The sequence below is a fragment of the Lagenorhynchus albirostris genome, chromosome 5 (genome assembly GCF_949774975.1).
Source record: "Lagenorhynchus albirostris chromosome 5, mLagAlb1.1, whole genome shotgun sequence".
Taxonomy (NCBI): domain Eukaryota; kingdom Metazoa; phylum Chordata; class Mammalia; order Artiodactyla; family Delphinidae; genus Lagenorhynchus; species Lagenorhynchus albirostris.
The window spans coordinates 45,269,846-45,281,451 of NC_083099.1; positions in this window are offsets into that span (position 1 = coordinate 45,269,846).

Consider the following 11,606-nt stretch of genomic DNA (forward strand, 5'->3'; position numbering starts at 1 on the left):
GCACTGCCTTTGATTTATTTTTAACCTGAGTTGTCAATTAGCTGAGGAGAAACTGTCATTCATTGCAGCATCTCAAATTCTATGACCAGAGGTTTTCTAGTATGTCATCTGTCAAAATGTCAACAACAAAAAGTATTTTTTGTTAACTTTTAAGAATATTTTCCAGAAATACTATTTTGTTATCTGGTATACATTTAAACTAGGTTCTCCTCAAATAATTTTAAAAAGCCATGAAAACATCAACAGTCCACACACAGATGCAAAAAAGAAATTTTCAGAATATGCACTTCTTTTGTTAGATCAGTAAAACATTTTATTTAAACAATGAAAAATAAATCAACCAACGAAGACACAAGTAAGTGGAAAGATATCCTGAGTTCATGGATTGGAAGAAGTAAAACTGTTACAATGTCCATTCCACCAAAAGCTATCTACAGATTCAGTGCAATCCCTATCAAAATTCTAATCATTTTTTTCACAGAAATTTTAAAAAGCAATCCTAAAATTTGTATGAAACTACAAAAGACCCTAAAGAACTAAAACAAGCTTAAGGAAGAAGAACAAAGCTGGAGGCCTCACACTTCCTAACATCAAATTATGTTACAAAGCTGTGGTAATCAAAACAGTCTGATACTGACATAAAAGAAACACATAGACCAGTGGAACAATAGAGAGTCCAGAAACAGTCCCATGCATATACAGTCAACTAATATTTGTCAAAGGTGCCAAGAATACAGAGTGGGGAAAGGATAGTGTCATCAATAGATGGTATTGTTAAAACCGGATATTAACACACAAAAGAATGAAACTGAATTCATATCTTATACCATACATAAAAATCAACTCAAAATGGATTAAATATTTAAATGTAAGACCTGAAATTCCTAGGCAGAAAACATAGGGGAAAAGCTCCTTGACATTGGTCTTGGTAAGGATTTTTTTTTAAATTGACATCAAAATCACAGGCAACAAAACAAAAGTAAACAAGTGGGACCACATCAAAGTAAACATTTTCTGTGCAGAAAAGGAAACAATCAACAAAATAAAGAGGCAATCTATGAAATGAGAGAAAATATTTGCAAACCATATATCTGATATATGATTAGTATCCAAGATACCTCAGGAATCCCTACAAATCAATAGCCCAAATAAATAAATAACCTAATTAAAAAAAGGATAAAGGCCCTGAATAGACATTTTTCCAAAGAAGACAACAAATGTCCAACAGGAACATGAAAAGATGTTCAACATCACTAGGTACATGAAAAGATGTTCAACATCACTAATCATCAGGGAAATGCAAATCAAAACCACAGTAAGATATCACCTCACACCTGTTAGGGCAGCTATTACCAAAATGTTTAAAGATAGCAAGTGTTGATGAGAATGTGGAGAAAAGGAAACACTTTTACACTGTTGATGAGAATGTAAATTGGTACAACCACCATGAAAACATTATGGAAGTTCCTCAGAAAAATAAAAAATAGAACTACCAGATGATCTAGCAATCCCACTTCTGGGTATACATCCAAAGAAAATAAAAATCAGTATCTCAAAGAGATATTTGCACTTCCATGTTCACTGCAGCATTATTCACAATAACCAAGTCATGGAACAACCTAAGTGTCTCACAATGGATAAATAGAGAAAAAAATATGATATAAATATATATTATTCAATATATAATAGTATATATATATATATATTATACAGCCTTAAAATAGAAGAAAGCACTGCCATTTGCGACAATGTGGATGACAATATGCTAAATATCAGAAAAAAAGGGCACTAGTAACAATCAGTGGCATCAGTCAGAAAAACTCTTGTAAGACTTCACAACCTAAAAGCACTTCCATACTTTGATCTCTTCTTCTTGCCACTATTAATGGACACTTCTTAGGTTCCAGAGTTCGAGAAGCATTTAAAGTATTCAGTTGCATGTTATTTACATAACCATTTAATGATGTCCAAGCAAAACAAGCCAGAAACAGAAAGACAAATCTGGCATAATTTCACTTATAAGTGGAATTTAGAAAAAAAAATTGTTGAATTCATAGTAACAAAGTAGAATGAATGGTGGTTACCAGATGCTGGAGGTGTTGGGGGTGAGGTGGGTAAAAGGGAGATATTGATCAAAGGATACAAACTTTGAGTTATAAGATGAATAAATTCTGGTGATTATAATTAGTAGTAATGCATTATATATTTGAAATTTGTTAAGAGAGTAGATCTCAACTATTCTCACCACACACACAAAAGGTAATGTTTGAGGTGATAGAAATATTAATTAGCTAAATCATGGTAATCATTTCACAATATATGCATATATCAAAACATGCCGTTGTACACTGTAAATATATGTAATTTTCTTTGTTAAAAATCAATTAATTAAATTAAATTTGAAGATAAAAACCATAAATAAATCCAAATGCTTTTTGCGCAAAGAGAACTTTGCAACAGGAGTGGTGTCATATAAAATTAATGTATTTTTAATAGAAAAATAAATAAAAGCAAATTATGGAAAGTGTTCAAATTACAGATGCCTACATTACATGGCTGATGTTTCAAAATTCTGTAGGTCATTTGTTTGGTATTTGACACATCTTTTTCCAAAGCAAGGTGTTTGAAAAAGCAGGATAAATTGCAGAATATAATGCAATCTCAAATAGGCATAAAAGATTATATGTTTTCATAATTTATGTTTTCATCAGATATTAATGGAATATATTATTGTCAAAATTAAATACATATATAAAATAAAATATACAGAGATCATTAAATAAATGACTAAATAAATGAAATGCAACTGAATATTTTTAAATACTTCTTGAGGTCTGGAACCCAAGGAGAAACATTTATTAATAGTGGAAAGAAAAAGAGGTAAAAGTGTAGAAGTAATTTTAGGTTATGAAGTATTACAAGAGCTTTTCTGACTGATGCCACTGATTCTCACTAATGCTCTTTTATTCTGATACAGGTATTGCTACTTATTTGTAATTACAACTGTTTAGAAACTTATAAATAAAATTCAAAAAGAGGAGAAAGGATAGAAAATTTTCTTTTTTCTTTCCCTGAAAATATTTGAATAAAAGAGAAAGGAAAAGAGAAACAAAAGATTAAAGAAGATTTTTTTTAATGCAGATGTGTATATAGGTTTCTATAGAATTATAATAAACTGTGAAAGTATGTAGAAAGTGTTGGAAAGGAAAGCTGAACCTGATGTTTTGGTAGTCATTGGTCTAAAATGCTTTACATATGTACCACATCTTCTTTATCCATTTCTCTGTTGGTACATATATACAATGGAATATTACTCAGCCATAAAAAGGAGCGAAATTGGGTCATTCGTAGAGGCATGGATGAACCTAGAGACTTTCATACAGAATGAAGTAAGTCAGAAAGAAAAAAAGAAATATTGTATGTTAATGCATATATGTGGAATCTAGAAAAATGGTATAGATGATCTTATTTGCAAAGAAGTAGAGATACAGACGTAGAGAACAAATGTATGGATGCCAAGGGGGAAAGAGGGTGTGAGAGGAATTGGGAGATTGGGATTGATATATGTGCACTATTGGTACTATGTAAGAAATAGATAACAAATGAGAACCTACTGTATAGCACAGGGAACTCTACTCAATGTTCTGTGGTAACCTAAATGGGAAGAAAATCCAAAAAAGGGGATATATGTATACATATAGCTGATTCACTTTGCTGTACAGTAGAAACTAACACAAAATTGTAAAGCAACTATACTCCAATAAAAATTAATTTAAAATAAAATAAGAATCAATCAAAAAATTAGAAAAAGAGGTAAACTGAGGTGGCAAGTATGACCAGCTACTACTATGTGCAAGACCAAATAGCTACAAATACATGCAAGATAATTAAAAGTGAAGACTTGTTCTTAAGTCTTTATATGGAATACTAAATCTTTAATTCCTTAAATAAAACTACATGAAAATATTTTTTATACTACTGAAGGTGTATTAATATGCAATTATAAAAGACATTTGACCAATAGGGCATTCAAGGTTAATTTAGTCATATATAGGTTAATTTAGTCATAAGACAATTTGTTTTGTCTTAATTAGGCATGAATTTTCCTCATTTTATGAGAACGTTTTGCTGGTGCCCCCAGGATTAGGATTGTCTATATTTTTAATGTGAATTATAAAAATTTCCAGTCATTTACTCCATTAAAACAAATGTAGCTGTATTAGTTTACCTACATTAAAAAGATTGCTCCAATAATAATATAGGACAACCAGCTAAAACTTCGTAATCAAAAATTATGTCCCAAATATAGTGCTCTATGTATCTTCAGGTAACAACGGATACTGAGATGTTGTCTTTGGTCTCTTTGCTCATATTATTTTGATTCCCTTGTATTTTATTTAAGTCCTTGGATACTTAGCCCTACCTGTATATTCAAATTATTCTTCTGTGTATCTGAGCTGTGCATGTGATTCTTCATTTATGATGGTTTATTGGTGCCTCTAATAATCTAACGAATTATATGAATCCATTGCATTTTCTCCTTACAAAAATGCTCACGTGTTTATTTTTTGAGCTCATGTGCTCAAATTGTTTACATGTACAATACCCATACAATTGTAGATGGTTTTCAGATATTCTGAAGCCCTTCCATGTTCTCTCTAGGAGACTGTGGATCCTAGGGTAAGAAGCTGTGCTCAGGACCTGCAAACTCTTTTTTGAAATTCTACTTTTTGCCAGTTTCATCTGTTTTATTATTATAGTTGATTCCAACCACAACTTCAAATTTTGAATTTAATTTTTTAGTACCCATGAAATAAACTCCTTGTCTTGGTGTCTTATTTCTTTATCTCTTCCCACGCTGCACGCCACTAGCATTAACATTATTTGATATCCCAATAATAGGTATTTTTCACAGTCTTAATGCCAATCCACTCACCATTCAGAATTATTCAAATTAGAACTTGGGAAATGATTTGCAGAAGGTAAAGCCAGGGCAACATGGCTAAAAGAAATGACAAGTAGATCAACTGGTGAATTCTACCCAACATTTAAGGAAGAAATAAAACCAATTTTATACAATATTTTCCAGAAGATAGAAGCAAAGGTAATACTTCCTAACTTATTCTATGAATCCAGTATTACCCTAATGCAAAAATCAACAAAACACAACTAGAAAAGAAAATTATAGACCAATATCTCTCATGAAAATAGATGCAAAAATCCTCAAGAAAATATTAACAGGTTGAATCCAGCAATGTATAAAAAAAATTACACACCATAACCAGTAGGAGTTATCTCATATGCATTCAAAAATCTAATAATGTAATCTATTTCTTCAAAAGGCTAAAGAAGAAAAATCACATGATCATAACAATAGATTCAGAAAAAAAAGTATTTGACAAAATCCAACACCTATTCATAATAAAAACTCTCAGCAAACTAAGAATATGGGGAAAGTCTCTCAACTTGATAAAGAATATCTACAAAAACCTGTAGCTAGCATAATAGTTAATGGTGAGAAACTAAGAAATTTCCCCTTCAGATCATGAACAAGGCAAGGATTGCTTCTCTCCCCATTCCTTTTCAACACTGTTCCAAAACTCCACATAATACAGTAAGAAAAGAAAAGAGAAAAAAGTATATATGGATTGGAAAAGAAGAAAACTGCCTTTGTCTGCAGATGACATAATTACCTATGTAAAAATCCAAAAGAAGGACTTTCCTGGTGGTCCAGTGGCTAAGACTCCACACTCCCAATGCAGAGGGTCCAGGTTCGATCTCTGGTCAGGGAACTAGATCTCACATGCTGCAACTAAGAGTTCTCATGCTGCAACTAAAGATTCCCCATGCCACAATGAAGATCCCGCATGACGCGATTAAGACCCGGTGCAGCCAAATAAGTAAATAAATATTTTTTAAAAATTCAAAGGAATATACAAAATAACTTCTGAAACAAATGAGTAATTACAGAAGATACAATGATAATATATAAAAGTCAACTGATGTTTCTACAGTCAAGTAATGAACAAGCAGAATTTGAAGTTAAAAACCCAGTATCATTTAGCATCCCAAAATGAAATACTTAAGTATAAATCTAACAAAATATGTACAAGATCTGCATGAGGAAAATTACAAAACTGATAAGAGTAATCAAAGAAGAACTAAGTAAATGAAGAGATATTCTACATTCATTGATAGGAAAACTCAATATTGTCATCATTTCTTCCCTTTTTGATCTATAAGTTCAATGGAATCCCTATCAAAATCCCAAAAAATTATTTTGTGTATACAGGCAAACTGACTTTAAAGGTGATATGGAGAGGCGAAAGATTCAGAATATCCAACCCAATTTTCAAAGAGAAAAACAAAGTTGGAGGACAGAAAATACCAATTTCAAGACTACTATAAAACTACAGTAATGAAGACAGTGAGGTATTGTCAAAAGAACAGACAGTTAGGTCAAGGAAAGAAATAGATCCATATAAATCTAGTAGACTAATAATTGACAAAGGATCAAAGGCAATACAATGGAGAAAAGAAAGTCTCTTCAACAAATGGTGCTGGAACAACTGTACATCCACCCACATGCAAAAAAAGTATCTTTACATAGACGTTATACACTTCACAAAAACTAACCTAAAATGAATCATAAACCTAAATGTAAAACACAAAAATATAAAATTTCTAGAATATATCTAGGAGAAATGATATCTTATACATAACCTTGGGTATGGCAATGACTTTTTAGATACAACACCAAAGGCAAAATCCATGAAACAAATAATTGAGAAACTAGACTTCATTAAAATTAAAAATCTCTGCTTGTGGAAGACCATGACAGTAGAAGAAGACAAACCAGAGACTAAGAGACTATTTTCAAATAACAACTGATAAAGGACTGTTATCCAAAACATACAAAGAACTCTTAAAACTCAACAATGAGAAAATGAACAACCTAATTTAAAAATGAACAAAAGACCTGTGGAGACACCTCACCTAAAAGGATATACAGATGGCAAATATGTATATGCAAAGATGTTCATTATATGCCCCAAGGGAATCAAACATTAAAACAATGAAATACTACTGTTCACTTACTAGAACAAAACCCAAAACACTGACAATACCAAATACTAGCAAGAATGTGGAACAGCAGAAACTCACATTCCTTGCTGGTGGAAATTCAAAATGTTTGAATTCAGGTACTTTGGAAGACAGTTTGACAGTTTCTTACAAAACTGAACATATTTTTACCATACAATCTAGTAGTTATGCTCCTTGGTATTTATCCAAATGTATTAAAAACTTATGTCCACACAAAAATTTGTGGAAGGTTTAAGCAACTTCACTCATAAATGCCCAAACTTAGAAGCAACCAAGATAACTTTCAGTAGGTGAATGAATAAACTGTGATATACCCAGATAATGGAATATTAACCAGTGCTAAAGAGAAATGAGTTTTCAAGCCATGAGAAGACATGGAAGAATCTTAAATGCATATTACTAGGTGAAAGAAGCCAATACGAAAAAGCTTCTCACTGTATGATTCTAACTATATGACATTATGGAAAAGGCAAAACTACAGATAGTATAAAGATCAGTGATTGTCAGGGGTTAGTGGAGAGAAAGAGGAATAGGCATAACATAGAGGATTTTTAGGACAATGAAACTATTCTGTATGATACTATAATGACAGATACGTGTCATTATACACTTGTTCAAACCCATAGAGTGTACAACACTGAGTGACCCCTAATATAAACTATGGACTTTGTGGATGATAAGGATGCATCAATGTAGGTTCATCAATTGTAACAAATGTACTGCTGTGGTGCAGAATGTTGATAATGGAGAAGCTGTGTATGTATAGGAGAAGGGGGAATATAGGAAATCTTTGGATCTTTCAGTCTATTTTGCTGTGTACCCAAAACTGCTCTAAAAAAATTATATTTTAAAAAAGTCATAGTGATGCCATTCTATTGTCCTAGTATTTAGTTGATGGAGACTGCCACTAACTCCAAAGAAAAATTTTAGATATTAATAAATCCCTAAGTGAAACTAATAATAAAACCTTTATTTGCAGATAATTGAGAAACTAAGAGTGTAAGACATCTGCTAGGGACGACAGAAGTTGATACTTGCACAAAAATTCCTATGGTCCCTATTTTTTTTCATTAATTCATGGAATATCTTTAAATTTATCTATTATAGTATGACTAGAAAATGTGTTTTCTAAGAGGCATTTTGGCCTTTATTTCTATAGTATCTGTCCTATATGTAGAGAATTTTTTATCAGAATAATTATTTTTTTAATCAAGGAACTAATCGTCTCCCATTTGTAGTTTTGTTTTGAAAGAGAGTGGATTTTTAAAAATTTTAAATGTTATGGGCTTATATTTTAATTATAATTTCTTATATGCTTATAATATATAGGGGACTGTGGTGGTTAAAAATCCCTAGACATTATATATCTAAATGGACCTTATATATAAATTTTGCTGACAAAATATATTAATTTATTTAATATTTGTTAAATGATGATAGTCATTTTAAAGTTTGTCATGGTGCATGAGATTACCAGTCTATAATACTCTTGATAATCCATTACTCTAAAGAAATCCATTGAAATTCATTTTCTTTTAATTTTTTAGGTGATTGAAATTGATCTTCTAGTGGAAATAACATTTTATATTAATGTTAATATAAACTTTATCTTCCTCAAAAAGGAGAGCTTTTGAAATATTCTCTAAATTAGTCATATTCATTGTGACAAGAATATTAGAAAAGCATTTAAAATATTTTAATTCATTATAAAAACCTTAGGACATGGATGATAACTTAGGAGCTTATTTTTGCCTGAAACATACAGGAAGACAAATAAGATCAAAGGGAAATTCTCCAGGGAAAAATTATCCCATGATGGCAGAGAAGGGGGAAATTGCCTGATGATTCCCTTCCTCATTCATATAAAATAAATTCAGCTGCTCTTTCTTGGCAGAAAGTTAGACAATTAATGTCACATATTTTTCTTTCTCTCAAAAAAAAATGAGATAAATCTTCTATTCAATCTACAAAAGAAAAAATTTAATAAAACCTCTATAAGTGTAAACAGAATTTATTTATATTTTATACACTACCAACTTCCAGAAAAGTCTTTGCAATGATTTATAATAAAAACAAGGGCTTTCCTGGTGGCCTGCCGATGAAGGGGACATGGGTTCGTGCCCTGGTCGGGAAGATCCCACATGCCGTGGAGCGACTGGGCCTGTGAGCCATGGCCGCTGAACCTGCGCGTCTGGAGCCTGTGCTCCGCAACGGGAGAGGCCACAACAGTGAGAGGCCTGCATACCACAAAATAAAATAATAATAAAATAAAAACAAAACAAGAATTTTAAATGAAGGAAGAATTTTAATATGTAATCACCACTGAGTAGAAAACAGCTTCAAGCTTACAAAAAGTCAAGGGAGAGGGGAAAATTTTTAGATAATATTTTATCTACTAAAAAAATTTCTTTTCTGGAAACCTGCTAGCTTTTTTTTTTAATTAATTAATTTTATTTTTGGCTGCATTAGGTCTTTGTTGCTGTGTGCGGGCCCTCTCCAGTGCAGCCAGCAGGGGCCACTCTTCATTGCAGTGTGCAGGCTTCGCATTGCAGCAGCTTCTCCTGTTGTGGAGCACGGGCTCCAGGCATGCAGGCCTCAGTAGTTGTGGCACATGGGTTCAGTAGTTGTGACTCGCGGGCTCTAGAGTGCAGGCTCAGTAGTTGTGGCTCACGGGTCTAGTTGTTCTGCAGCATGTGGGATCTTTCCGGACCAGGGCTCGAATCCGTGCCCCCTGTGCTGGCAGGCGGATTCTCAACACTGCACCACCAGGGAAGCCCTACCAGCTTCTTAATATCTTTTAACTTTGAGAGAAATTAATCAGAGTTTGAAATAGGAGATCCTTAATAAGATACTGGTCAGTATCTTAGATGTTCTTTTTATAACAATATTTATATTATAATATTTTCTAATTACTTCTAGGCTTTAAGTAAAAATCAACTATTAACTGAAGTTGATGCCTACACACACACACCTGCTTTAGTTGCTGTTCCCTTCTGAATGCATCCCTTCAGTTTTAGTTTGAGATTGAGGAAATGATGAAAATACAGTTCTTCCTGAACTAATGATAGGGCTATGTCCTGATAAATCTATCATTAAGTCAAAATGTGTTTAATATACCTAATGTACTGAACATCATCAATTAGCCTTGCCTTAAATGTGCTCAGAACACTTACATTACTTGGGCAAAAAATCATCTAACACAAAGCCTATTTTATAGTAAAATGTTAAAGATTCCATGTAATTTATTGACTACAGTATTGAAAGTGAAAAACAGAATGGTTGTATGGGTACAGAGTATATAGGTTGTTTATCTTCATGATCACATGGCTGCCAGGGAGCTGAGGCATGAGGAGAGAGTATCATCCTGCATTTTGCTAGCCCAAGAAAAGATCAAGATTCAAAATTCAAAGTACAGTTTCTACTGAATTCATAGCTTTCACACCTTTGTAAAGTCAAAAAATGGTAGTCAGGGAATGTCTGTAGTTAACTATTCTTCCTCCTTATTTCAACTCGACAATTCTCTTTTATTCTTTGTATAGCGTAAACTCTGTAATAATTAATTTTATATCTCAAAGGCCAATAAATTTTATGTGAGTCCTCTTTTTTAAGTAATCAAAATAGATGAGCTTAAAATAAGTGATAGATAGATTATGATTAAATTTATGAAAAGGTGACTTCTAGCTCAGCATCGTGGGCTGAATACATACATTTACTTCCCCAAATTCTATTTACATAAGTTTTACCAAAAGAAAAGATCAAATGCATAAAAATCATTGAGAATGGAGAGGAGCAGTCACTAGAAGAAGCATGGAAATTTGCTGAATTCCTCATAGAACACAAAAGTGGCTATAACAATGAATATGGAGCAGAGGAAATCACAGCCCAGATTCTTTGCAGTGAAGTTCAAATTACAGGTAAACATTGTCAGGTGTGGAGAAGTGGGCTGCAGGGAAAGGAATCAGAGTAATTAAAAAATTACCTACACAAATAGCTCCTCTAATTATTTGCTCCCACTTGCTGGTCTCACCCAAATGAAGCAGCAGAAGAAAGTCAAACTTTCTCAGGGATATCTAAGCTCCTTATGTGTATTTAGATGCTTGAAAGGAAACTGAATACAGCATGTAGTACTGTAAACCATCAAAAAGTCATGGGGCATGGAACAGGATATGGTGGTTAGGGAGAGAAGGAGGGCATAGGATATACTCAAGAGCTCTCCTCCGAAAGAAATTACATGAAGATGCAGCAACCCTTGAGGTAAGATAAAACTGAAAGCCAACATTTTTATTTCAGAGATAAACCTATTTGGAAAAGGGAATTATAAACCTACAAAACAAACCTATTCTAACTACGTAAATTATTCAACCTAGTTATTATAATGATTGGAAAATCATGGATTTGCCATCGAAGAAAACCAGTGGTTTGTAAGGAATTGAGATGAGTATGAAAATCCATAGGCTGATCAGGTAGAAATTGAAAACACAAGCAGACTTCCTGGCACAGCA